General features: G+C 50.1%; 1 protein-coding gene across 7 annotated transcripts in view; it reads left to right on the plus strand.

Annotated features, from left to right (window-relative positions):
• Positions 1-13,196, plus strand: part of ST3GAL3 (ST3 beta-galactoside alpha-2,3-sialyltransferase 3) — a 277,669-nt gene that overhangs the window by 173,940 nt on the left and 90,533 nt on the right. The window lies entirely within an intron of this gene.

Raw genomic sequence — 13,196 nt, forward strand, 5'->3', positions numbered from 1 at the left:
ACCTCCTATATTGGTGGCTTCAGTAGTAATAGTGACCTCCTATATTGGTGGCCTCAGTAGTAATAGTGACCTCCTATATTGGTGGCTTCAGTAGTAATAGTGACCTCCTATATTGGTGGCCTCAGTAGTAATAGTGACTTCCTATATTAGTGGCCCCAGTAGTAATAGTGACCCCCTATATTGGTGGCCTCAGTAGTAATAGGGACCTCCTATATTGGTGGCCTCAGTAGTAATAGTGACCTCCTATATTGGTGGCCTCAGTAGTAATAGTGACCTCCTATATTGGTGGCCTCAGTAGTAATAGTGACTGACCTCCTATATTGGTGGCCTCAGTAGTAATAGTGACCTACTATATTGGTGGCCTCAGTAGTAATAGTGACCTCCTATATTGGTGGCCTCAGTAGTAATAGTGACCTCCTATATTGGTGGCCTCAGTAGTAATAGTGACCTCCTATATTGGTGGCCTCAGTAGTAATAGTGACCTCCTATATTGGTGGCCTCAGTAGTAATAGTGACCTCCTATATTGGTGGCCCCAGTAGTAATAGTGACCTCCTATATTGGTGCCCCCAGTAGTAATAGCGACCTCCTATATTAGTGGGCCCAGTAGTAATAGTGACCTCCTATATTGGTGGCCCCAGTAGTAATAGCTACCTCCTATATTACTGGCCCCAGTAGTAATAGTGACCTCCTATATTGGTGGCCCCAGTAGTAATAGTGACCTCCTATATTAGTGGGCCCAGTAGTAATAATGACTTCCTATATTGGTGGCCCCAGTAGTAATAGTGACCTCCTATATTGGTGGCCCCAGTAGTAATAGTGGCCTCAGTAGTAATAGTGGCCTCCTATATTGGTGGCCCCAGTAGTAGTAGCGTCCCCTATATCGGTTCTAGTAGTAGTAGTATCCCCTGTATCAGTCCCAGTAGAAATAGCGTCCCCAATATTGGTCCCAGTAGTAATAGTAACCCTTATTGCAGCCCCAGTAGTAATAGGGTCCCCCATTGCCACCTCAATAGTTATGGGGTCCCCCATTGCAGTCCAGTAGTGATAAGATTTCTCATTGGGAGAGAGAGGTTTAGCAGTGCGGATTATAATAGAGGTGATTGGGACGGCGTGGGCCCCCTTGGAGTCTCGAGCCTGGGGCGGTCACCCCAACCGCACCTATTATAATTCTCCATTGGTCCTGGCTCTATTCACCCCTGTTGCAGTGTCCCGACCACAGGCAGGACCTGCAGTCGGCATAGTACAGGCAGAACTTGCGGTCGGAATAGCAACGTGGATCACATGACCAGAGCCAGCTCATGAGATCCGCGCTGCTATGCTGACTGCAGGTCTTGCATGCTGATTTCCTCGGTGCAGACTATCTAGACACCGTCTATCGGAGCCCCTGAGAAGCCTTCATGGAGCCCTTGGGGCTCTGTGGAGCACACTTTGGGAAGCCCTGCTCCAGGCATATGCAGGTGTAATAAGTGTTAAGCACAACGTTCCGGTTTGTTGCACTTTTCGGAGGCCCGAGGTCAGCTGGCCGATACTGAGATATAAGGGAAAATGGGAGCTCTCGAATATTTCTCACCCTCGGGATAACGCTGATCATTAGATTCTGTCAGATCTTCGCCCGTGACCCTCTCGCAACAATAAACGTTTGGAGGTTCATTTCCCCGCCGGTATTTGGAAACCTCATCCCATCCATGTATCCCACCACGGATACGACGGCTGTGGTGCCGAACAATAGGCCTCTCTTCTGGGGATAGCGTGGTTATAGTATCGCGTGATTTTATCTCTTCAGGGTCACTTATATCCGGCGGGGGGGGGGGGGGGGGGGGGGCAGATTCCTTTGGAGGTTACAGACCATGAAAGAAATGCATCTTTGTGTGGAGCCAGGAGGAAATGACTAATAAATATGTCATCTTCCTGATGTGATGCAGTAGATTGTCCGCTCCGGAGAAAACCGATTAGTTTGAGCTTTTCTGGTATGTCCTTCTAGGTTTATGTAAGTGTGTGGGAACCAACGAAGAATCCAATAGGCGGCCAGTGGAATATGGGCTCCATGTTATAACCTAGAACCTGTATTCCACTGGAGTCTCTAAGGGGATCTGATGGCTTTCATGGATTAGGGGTGTTCTCTCCGGGGACACCCCTGTAAAGTAAGTACTTATATGTCTTCCTCCTGTCTGGTTTATCTCCTGGAGGGCTGGGGTCTTTTTTATGGTCTGACCATTGCCTATTCCTTTATATATGTAAATAGAGGATTGTATAATGCCTGCTGGAAGGAAGCTTCTCTGTAAATCAATCTCAGGTCTTGTAAAATGAGTAATCCAAACTAGAATCTTCTCCATAAGGAACAGACAGCCATGTACAGACAGCTGTTTTGAGATCTCTGCCCCTGTATCAGTACACAGTAGAGGTCTGGTTGGCTGGATGAGAGGCCTTCGATGTGGTTCAGGAGGGGAGCTATTTCTCCTTGTGGAGACCACCAGGTCTGTGTGAGGACACTTATAGGTCATGCAATGCTCCTCTGGGAAATTCGCACAGGCATGAGAAGAGGTAGAGCAGTTTCCTGTATTCATGAGATTAAAAATGAGGGTAAATTTTTTGAGTTGGCAGAAGGTGACCTAATACCTAGAAATATCTAACTTCACCTTAGTGAATACGTCCAGCTGCAAGCCACATGTTCCAATGGTGCATGGCACTGATCCGGCTCAGGGGTGTAGTTCAAAACGTGAAAATGATGAAGGTTATTAAGCTACGTTCACAACTTGTCATAGGCTCACATCGAAGGTTCACATTCTTTATGTGCATTAATTATAAAGGAGAGAATCCCACAGAGGAACCCACTACAGAAACCATCAGATGTCACCAGGTGTAGAGCTGACAATGGGGCCTGGTGGTGGGATGTCACGAGGTGTAGAGCTGACAATGGGGTCTGGTGGTGGGATGTCACGAGGTTTAGAGCCGACAACGGGGTCTGGGGGGGATGTCACCAGGTGTAGAGCCGACAACGGGGTCTGGTCGGGGATGTCACCAGGTGTAGAGCTGACAATGGGGTCTGGTGGTGGGATGTCACGAGGTTTAGAGCCGACAACGGGGTCTGGGGGGGATGTCACCAGGTGTAGAGCCGACAACGGGGTCTGGTCGGGGATGTCACCAGGTGTAGAGCCGACAATGGGGTCTGGTGGGGGGATGTCACAAGGTGTAGAGCTGATAACGGGGTCTGGTGGGGGGGTTTTACCAGGTGTAGAGCCGACAACGGGGTCTGGTGGTGGGATGTCACGAGGTGTGGAGCCGACAACAGGGTCTGGTCGGGGGTGTCACCAGGTGTAGAGCTGACAACGGGGTCTGGTGGGGGGATGTCACCAGGTGTAGAGCTGACAACGGGGTCTGATGGGGGAATGTTACCAGGTGTAGAGCTGACAATGGGGTCTGGTGGGGGGATGTCACCATGTGTAGAGCTGACAACGGGGTCTGGTGGGGGGAGGTCACCAGGTGTGTAGCTGACAACGGGGTCTGGTGGGGGAAGGTCACCAGGTGTACAGCTGACAATGACGTCTGGTGGGGGGATGTCACCAGGTGTAGAGCTGACAACGGGGTCTGGTGGGGGGATTTAACGAGGTGTAGAGCTGACAATGGGGTCTGGTGGTGGGATGTCACGAGGTGTAGAGCCAACAACGGGGTCTGGGGGGGATGTCACCAGGTGTAGAGCCGACAACGGGGTCTGGTCGGGGATGTCACCAGGTGTAGAGCCGACAATGGGGTCTGGTGGGGGGATGTCACAAGGTGTAGAGCTGATAACGGGGTCTGGTGGGGGGATGTCACCAGGTGTAGAGCTGACAACAGGGTCTGGTGGGGGGATGTCACGAGGTGTAGAGCTGACAACGGGGTCTGGTGGGGGGAGGTCACCAGGTGTGTAGCTGACAACGGGGTCTGGTGGGGGGAGGTCACCAGGTGTACAGCTGACAACAACGTCTGGTGGGGGGATGTCACCAGGTGTAGAGCTGACAACGGGGTCTGGTGGGGGGATGTCACTAGGTGTAGAGCCGACAACGGGGTCTGGTGGAGGAATGTCACCAGGTGTAGGGCTGACAATGGTGTCTGGTGGGGGGATGTTACCAGGTGTAGAGCTGACAATGGGGTCTGGTGGAGGGATGTCACCAGGTGTAGAGCTGACAACGGGGTCTGGTGGGGGGATGTCACCAGGTGTAGAGCTGACAACGGGGTCTGGTGGGGGGATGTCACCAGGTGTAGAGTTGACAACGGGGTCTGGTGGGGGGATGTCACCAGGTGTAGAGCTGACAACGGGGTCTGGTGGGGGGATGTCACCAGGTGTAGAGCTGACAACAAGGTCTGATGGGCGAATGTCACCAGGTGTAGAGCTGACAATGGGGTCTGGTGGGTGGATGTCACCAGGTAACATAGTATGTAAGGCCGAATGAAGACATTGTCCATCTAGTCCAGCCTGCCTATCCTACTGTGTTGATCCAGAGGAAGGCAAAAAAACCCAAGGCCAGAAGCCAATTAGCCCTTTTGGGGGAAAAATTCCTTCCCGACTCCCTAATGGCAATCAGACTGTTCCCTGGATCAACCCCTAATAGTTCCTACCTGCCTATATACCAGGATTGACACTTAACCTAATATTTATATCCTGTAATATCCTTCCTCTCCAGAAAGACATCAAGTCCCCTTTTAAACTCCCCTATGGATTTTGCCATCACCACTTCCTCCGGTAGAGAGTTCCACAGTCTCACTGCTCTTACAGTAAAGAACCCCTTTCTGTGTTGGTGATGAAACCTACTTTCCTCTAATTGTAGCGGATGTCCTCTTGTTACCGTCGCAGTCCTGGGTGTAAACAGATCGCGGGAGAGATCCATGTGTTGTCCCCTCATGTACTTATACATGGTTATTTGGTCGCCTCTTAACCTTCTTTTTCTAGAGTAAATAGTCCCAATTTGGATAGCCTCTCTGGGTATTCCAGTCCCGTCATTCCATGTATTAGTTTAGTTGCCCTTCTTTGAACCCCCTCCAGCACTGTGACATCTTTCCTGAGCACCGGTGTCCAGAATTGTACGCAGTATTCCATGTGAGGCCTGACAAGTGCCTTATATAATGGAAGGATAATGTTCTCGTCCTTCGCCCCTATACCTCTTTTGATGCACCCCAAGACTTTATTTGCCTTTGCAGCAGCTGACTGGCATTGGTTACTCCAATTTAGTCTATTATCCACTAATACCCCCAGATCCTTTTCCATATCACTTTTCCCTAGTGGTACCCCATTAAGTGAGTATTTGTGACATCCGTTCCTCCTGCCCATGTGCATAGTCTTACATTTTTCAACATTGAACTTCATTTGCCATTTTTCTGCCCAAGCCCCCATCTTATCTAGGTCCGTTTGTAGCCGCACATTGTCCTCCGTTGCAATAATTATATTGTATAATTTTGTGTCATCTGCAAATATTGATATTTTGCTGTGCAGCCCCTCTATCAGGTCATTGATAAATATGTTGAACAGAGTGGGGCCTAATACTGAACCCTGTGGCACCCCGCTAGCGACTGTGGTCCAATCAGAGTACGAACCATTTATTACCACCCTCTGCTTTCTATCGTTGAGCCAATTTTTTACCCACTTACACACGTTTTCGCCCAGTCCGAGCTGTCTCATTTTGTATATTAGCCTATTATGTGGCACGGTGTCAAAGGCTTTAGAGAAGTCCAGATATACGAGATCAATAGATTCTCCCTGGTCCAGCTTAGAGCTTACTTCATCGTAGAAACTGATCAGATTTGTCTGACATGAGCGACCCTTCATGAATCCATGCTGGTGAGGAGTTATTCCCTTAATCTCCTTGAGGTACTCATCGATGGCGTCTCTCAGAATCCCCTCGAAAATTTTTCCCGTTACTGAAGTGAGACTTACTGGCCTGTAGTTACCAGGCTCACTTTTGCTCCCTTTTTTGTAAATTGGAACCACGTTGGCAATGCGCCAGTCCAATGGTACTACTCGGGTCTTGATAGTGTCTAGAAATATTAGGTATAGCGGCCTGGCTATCTCGTTACTTAGTTCCTTTAGTATCCTTGGGTGTAATCCATCTGGGCCCGGTGATTTATCAATTTTAGTTTTCTTTAGACGCTTCCGCACCTCCTCCTGTGTTAGGTATGAGATATTTTGTGAGGGGTTCGTTTTATTCCCCTGCATCTCGTGTGGCATTTCCTTTTCTTTGGTGAACACACTTGAGAAGAAACTGTTTAGTAGATTTGCTTTCCCTTCGTCATCATCAATGATTTCTCCTGCATTGTTTTTTAAAGGACCAGCGCTCTCCCTGCAAATCCTTTTGCTGTTTATGTAGTTGAAAAATAGCTTCGGGTTGTTTTTGCTCTCTTTGGCGTTCCGTCTTTCTGCTTCCTCCTTGGCAGTTTTGATCGTATCTTTGCATATTTTGTTTTTTTCCCTGTACGATTTTAGCGCTTCTTCGCTGCCTTGTTGCTTTAGTAGTTTGAACGCTTTCTTCTTTTCGTTTATTGCCCCTCGTACCGTCTTGTCGAGCCACATTGGTTTCCTTTTAGCTGAGTTTCTTTTATTTTTAAAGGGAATGAACTGCCCACATGAGGCGATTAGGATCCTTTTGAACTTTTCCCATTTTTCCTCCGTACTGATATTTTTGAGGACGTTGTCCCAATTAATGTTACCGATAGTAGTTCTAAGCTCCTCAAATTTTGCTTTACTAAAGTTTAGTTTCTTCGTCTCTCCCTGATAAGGCTTCCTATTGATTGATAGCTGGAAGTTGATTATATTGTGGTCGCTATTCCCCAAGTGCCCCTCAACCTGCACCCCCCTTATACGTTCCGGTTTGTTAGTTAGTACTAGGTCCAGAGTGGCCCTCCCTCTTGTTGGTTCCTGCACAAGTTGGTTCAGGTAATTGTCTTTAATTACTCTCAAGAATTTATCACCCCTGTGAGATTTGCAGGTTTCGTTCTCCCATGTTATATCTGGGTAATTAAAGTCCCCCATGATAATTACTTTGTTTCGTTTTGACACCTCTTCTATCTGCCTTAGTAGTAAGTCTTCAGTTTTTTCTGTTGCTTTTGGTGGTCGATAGAAGACCCCTATCAGGATTTTGTTATTTTTTCCTCCCTGTATTTCTACCCACAGAGATTCCACCTGTTCGTCTCCTACCCCTATATCTTCCCTTAGCCTCGGCTTCAAGTTCGATTTGACGTACAGACATACCCCTCCCCCTCTCTGGTTCCTTCGGTCTCTTCTGAAGAGATTGTACCCCTGCAAATTCACCGCCCAATCGCACTTATCATCAAGCCATGTTTCAGTAATTCCGACTATATCATAGCTTACATCAGTCATTCTCGCTTCAAGCTCGCCCACTTTACCGATCAGACTTCGTGCATTCGTGATCATACAATTTATATCATTTTTTTTGTTTTTTAAATTTGTTTTGTTGCTATTCGTACTTATGGCTGATCTATCAGTTCTAACTGTACTAACCCCACCCCCTGCTCGTCCCCCATTCCCTTTGCTAGGACCCAGATCGCTAATTACACTGGCTACCCCACTATTTCTCATTTTACCCTCCCCCCCAGTCCCTAGTTTAAACACTCCTCCAGCCTTCTAGCCATCTTTTCCCCCAGCACAGCTGCACCCTCCCCATTAAGATGCAGCCCGTCCCTACGGTAGAGCCTGTAGCCGACCGCAAAGTCAGCCCAGTTCTCCAGGAACCCAAATCCCTCCTTCTTACACCAACTTCGGAGCCACTTGTTTACCTCCCTAAGGTCCTGCTGCCTTTCTAGTGTGGCTTTAGGTACAGGTAGTATTTCCGAGAAAACTACCCTGGAGGTCCGCGCCCTGAGCTTGGACCCTAGGCCCCTGAAATCATTTTTGAGGGCCCTCCATTGACCTCTAACTTGTTCATTGGTGCCAACGTGCACCATGACTGCTGGATCCTCACCAGCCCCTCCCAGTAATCTGTCAATCCGATCCGCGATGTGTCGAACTCGAGCGCCAGGAAGACAACACACCGTTCGACGATCCCGGTCTTTATGGCAGATTGCCCTCTCTGTCCCCCTAATAATTGAGTCCCCCACCACTAGAACCTGTCTAGCCTGCCCTGCGCTCCCCGTCCCCTTCTCACTGGAGCAGTCATCCCCCTGGCATTCAGAGGGCATGTCGTGCTGCAGCGGTGCTGGCTCTGTAATGGCATCCTCCTCATCTGCCAATCTTGCAAACTTGTTGGGTTGTGCCAGTTCAGGACTAGCCTCCCTGGTTCTCTTCCCTCTATCCCTCCTTCTTTCTGTCACCCAGCTGACTGCCTGCTCCCCCTGCTCTTCTGTACTACCAACCGCCCCCGCCTCTACCCCAGCGAGTGCCTGCTCAGTGAGCACCAAACTCCTTTCCATGATGTCAATGGCTCTCAGTGTTGCCAGTTGCCCATTTAGATCCAGAATTTGGGCTTCTAAATTTGCGACGTGCACGCATCTTGCGCAACAGTATGCACCCTCGATCGGCTGATCAAGGACCGCATACATTGCACAAGTAGCACACCGGATGGCATTGCCAGGCATGGAGCTCATCCTAATGGGGATCTACAATTTACTTGTTGAAGTAGTGAAGATAGACTTGCTCACACTCCGCTCACACGCTGCCGCAACCGCTGTCCCGCTGCCGCAACCGCTGTCCCGCTGCCGCAACCGCTGTCCCGCTGCCGCAACCGCTGTCCCGCTGCTGCAACCCCTCACCCGCTGCTGCAACCCCTCACCCTCTGCTGCAACCCCTCACCCGCTGCCCCTCTCGCGCAACCTCTTACCCGCTGACACTTATGCGCAACCAGTCAAAATTTTTTTTTTTTTTTTTTTATTCCCCCCTCACAAACACTTAGACCCCCAGACACACACACACACAGAAGACACAACTAACCAGATACACAGAAGACGCACAGCTCACAAACACACACAGAGGTAGATACTTATCAGCTCCTCCACTCCTCCGCTCCTCCACTCCTCCGCTCCTCCTGGTGACGTCACCCGCTGTCCCGTCGGCTGCTCACTCTGCCCTCCTGTCTCAGCTGCTCCGCTGAACTCCTGGTGGACCCTTGGCGCCGGCTGCTGCTCTCCGGTCTCACTGGTGACTCCTGCCCCCGCACCTGCTTCGGCTGCCGCTGCCCCCGCGCCTGCTTCGGCTGCTCAGCTGCTCCGCTGTCTCCTTCAGCTCCCTCGCTCGTGCCTCCGTGCCTCCGTCTCGTGCCGCTGCTCCTGGCGTCTGACGTCACTTCCGCCTCCAACCGTTGACAACGGGGTCTGGTGGGGGATGTCACCAGGTGTAGAGCTGACAACTGGGTCTGGTGGGGGGATGTCACCATGTGTAGAGCTGACAACGGGGTCTGGTGGGGTGATGTCACCATGTGTAGAGCTGACAACGGGGTCTGGTTGGGGGAGGTCACCAGGGGTAGAGCTGACAACGAGGTCTGGTGGGGGAAGGTCACTAGGTGTAGAGCTGACAACAGGGTGTGGTGGGGGGATGTCACCAGGTGTAGAGCTGACAACGGGGTCTGGTGGTGGGATGTCACCAGGTGTAGAGCTGACAACGGGGTCTGGTGGGGGAAGGTCACCAGGTGTAGACCTGACAACGGGGTCTGGTGGGGGGATGTCACCAGGTGTAGAGCTGACAACGGGGTCTGGTGGGAGGATGTCACCAGGTGTAGAGCTGACAACGGGGTCTGTTGGGGGATGTCACCAGGTGTAGAGCTGACAACGGGGTCTGGTTGAGGGAGGTCACCAGGTGTAGAGCTGACAACGAGGTCTGGTGGGGGAAGGTCACTAGGTGTAGAGCTGACAACAGGGTGTGGTGGGGGGATGTCACCAGGTGTAGAGCTGACAACGGGGTCTGGTGGTGGGATGTCACCAGGTGTAGAGCTGACAACGGGGTCTGGTGGGAGGATGTCACCAGGTGTAGAGCTGACAACGGGGTCTGGTGGGGGGATGTCACCATGTGTAGAGCTGACAACGGGGTCTGGTTGGGGGGAGGTCACCAGGTGTAGAGCTGACAAAGAGGTCTGGTGGGGGAAGGTCACTAGGTGTAGAGCTGACAACAGGGTGTGGTGGGGGGATGTCACCAGGTGTAGAGCTGACAACGGGGTCTGGTGGTGGTATGTCACCAGGTGTAGACCTGACAACGGGGTCTGGTGGGGGAAGGTCACCAGGTGTAGACCTGACAACGGGGTCTGGTGGGGGGATGTCACCAGGTGTAGAGCTGACAACGGGGTCTGGTGGGGGAAGGTCACCAGGTGTAGAGCTGACAACGGGGTCTGGTGGGGGGATGTCATTAGGTGTAGAGCTGACAAGATCCGGATCTGAATCCCATTGAGCATCTTTGGGACAAACTAGAACGCTGTATCCGTGCCGCCCAACACGCCCCTTTCATCCCCTTTTATTGTCTGAAGCTCTCCACGGGAAATAAAGCAAATCCCTGTACACATCTATGAGAATTTTGTGGAAAGCGGACAAAGAGAGTTACTGCAGTCAAATTGGCTCAACACCACACTAAAAATGTCAATAAAATCCAATTTCATCATCTTCTACATGTCCTTGTACCGCCATTGGATGAATGAAGGCCTGTGCATACATTTGGCTTATACTGAAAGTATCCTAATGTGCACGGAGCCGTATCCCGATGATACCAGTAGCTATAGGGGCAGTGAAAACGCTGAAATACTGTTGTACAGGCGATTCCTGCCTTCAGCCTTCATCATAGTAGATATAGGAGCATTAGAAGCTGCAGGTTATATACTCTACAGCTCCCTGCATGACTTCATTAGGAGTTTATTTGCAGGGCAGGAGGCCAAGCTGGAAATCGATGGATTTAAATTAATAGACTTGTGATCCCGGTGACAAACAGGTTGGGGTAGAGCGGTTACACGCTGCATTAGAGGCGGCGCCCTGTCACTTGGGTATTTACTGACACTTAGCAGTCACTTAGGAAATGGAACAGATCGCTTTGTACTTGCTGGAGGCCCAACCCGAAATAAATAAAAAGCAAATGTTCACTGAGAAGGTCCCTCCGCGCCCCACATGAGACGGATGGCGACTAATGACTTTGGGGGAGGCGAGGAGCTCAGATCTCTCTGCCAGCTGGAGAGGCGGCCGCCACCGACTCCTCTTGGTCATCAACATTTGAAGAAGTTGCAAGATGAAGATCCAGACTAGAGCAGATGGAGCGGACGGCCCAAATCAAAGCCTCCACCTTGAGTCTTCCGTATGAATGATGACGGTCGGGAGTTCATGGAGCACCTTCACTAATTCACTGCAATGTATATACTTGGCGGCGCTGTCACATGGGAAAGGATGGCGCCTCGGGAAGACCGCCGCTCAGAGAGGGGATACATTGGAAGAGGTCTTCATCCGTTGGCCTGACGGATCTCATTTACGAGGAGCAGCTGGATTTCTGAGATGCTGAGGTCAATGGGCTTAAGTAGGAGTGGGTTTACAGAACTCTATGGAGGACAGTTGGCAAGAACGTGAATCCTTATTAACCCCTTAGCGACCACAATGCACCTTTTATTGACCTCACTAATGGGCTTTAAACCTGCACATACATATGTTTAAGGTGGCGGTTTGGTTGACTGCTGACAGCCCGGGTCCTACTCTAAACGCTAGGAACAAAGGAATCTCAGACTCTGGCAGTTTAACCCCTTATGTGCCGCAATAAGGGGTATTTCTCTGTCAACCATGGGCACCCTGCAGTGAGATCACAAGGTATCAATGGGCTCCCATGGCAGCCTGAAGCCTGACAAAGTCTTCCACGTCTACTGTGTAACCCAACCTATTAGGCCCCGCCTCCTGCAGGCTGTTCTGATAGGCTTAGTAGAATTTTTCTTTTGCTCGCCTTCAAAAAAGCGTAATGAAAAAGCAATCTGAAAGTCACATGTACCTCAGGCCGGTTTCACACGGCCGAGTATCTTGCATGAGACTTGTGCATTGCAAGACGCACAAATATGAACCGCATTGTTTTGAATGGGGTCATACACCTGAACGATTCTTTTCTGCATCATGGCATGTCCTAGCTTTAGGCGTTCCCTACCATCGCCTATTGTTTACAAAAAGGCCAGCAAAGCATCGCAGCGCATGCGCGGAGCACCTGAGTGTGATGCGAGGTTTACTATTGAAAACAATGGGAAACACTCCGCGGTCCTCTGCTGCGGCTGTCAGCAGCGCCAGAGAATCGCCACTTCCCCGAAGACATGCAAGACGTTTTTGCTACAAAAATGCCTCGCATCCGCGGGAAAATCACGCATTGGCAAACGCGTGATATTTGACAAGTTTCGCGGCCGCATGGACTGTCACAGTGTTCAGTGATGATGGGACTCCCTGCAGGGATGAAAGAATCCCCTGGCACAGCTGTCACAGTGTTCAGTGATGAGGGGTTTGCAGCTGGGACGAAATAATCTCCTGCTGCTGCTGTTACAGAGGACCGCAATGCTATCTCATTGGTTTCAATGGGGCCGCTGCTGCCGCCCCATTGAAAGCAATGGGATGAGGGCAACCCCCACAGCGATGATTTTCGTGGGGCTTGAAATATAAGCCCTATCCCAAAAATCATTCCTAGCTGTAGAAAGAAAAATAAATAAAAATTAACTCACCTAGAAGCGCTCTCCGGCTCTTTTCCCCGTCCCCCGCAGTTTTCTTCTGTATTCTGGTGGACTCCTTTAAACTTATAATCAGCAATAAAGCTACCGGGGTTTGAGTTCTTTCATGTGTCCAAATTAATTAGCGAAGATCATCATCATCCACTCTGTGATGTCACTAATGTCCTCTTCCTGAGGGACCAGCTCAGTGTTATTATTAATTCAAAGTAGAACAAAGAAGGTGTAGAGTCCAATCACGAGGGACAACACCCTAAGTTACACCTCATGGCAAATCATTAGTACTGATGAATTAATAATGTGACGTGTATTACATTATCTACATTTGGTACAATGGCTAACTATGGTTTCCAGGACGCTGCAGCCCGACTACAAGGACACGCTGCTGCTATGAATAACAAGTGTAACCCTGGTCATCCCAATACTTTCACATGGGCGAGTATAAAAAATACATCCTCTGGCTGCCCGTCACCTCCCCAAACAGCACCATATCTTGTTTATGGTGCTGTTCGGAGACAACAGGTTCCTTCACGTACAAATAATGGGATTAAAAGGTACAGAGA

Source organism: Eleutherodactylus coqui, chromosome 3 (genome assembly GCF_035609145.1).
Source record: "Eleutherodactylus coqui strain aEleCoq1 chromosome 3, aEleCoq1.hap1, whole genome shotgun sequence".
Classification (NCBI taxonomy): domain Eukaryota; kingdom Metazoa; phylum Chordata; class Amphibia; order Anura; family Eleutherodactylidae; genus Eleutherodactylus; species Eleutherodactylus coqui.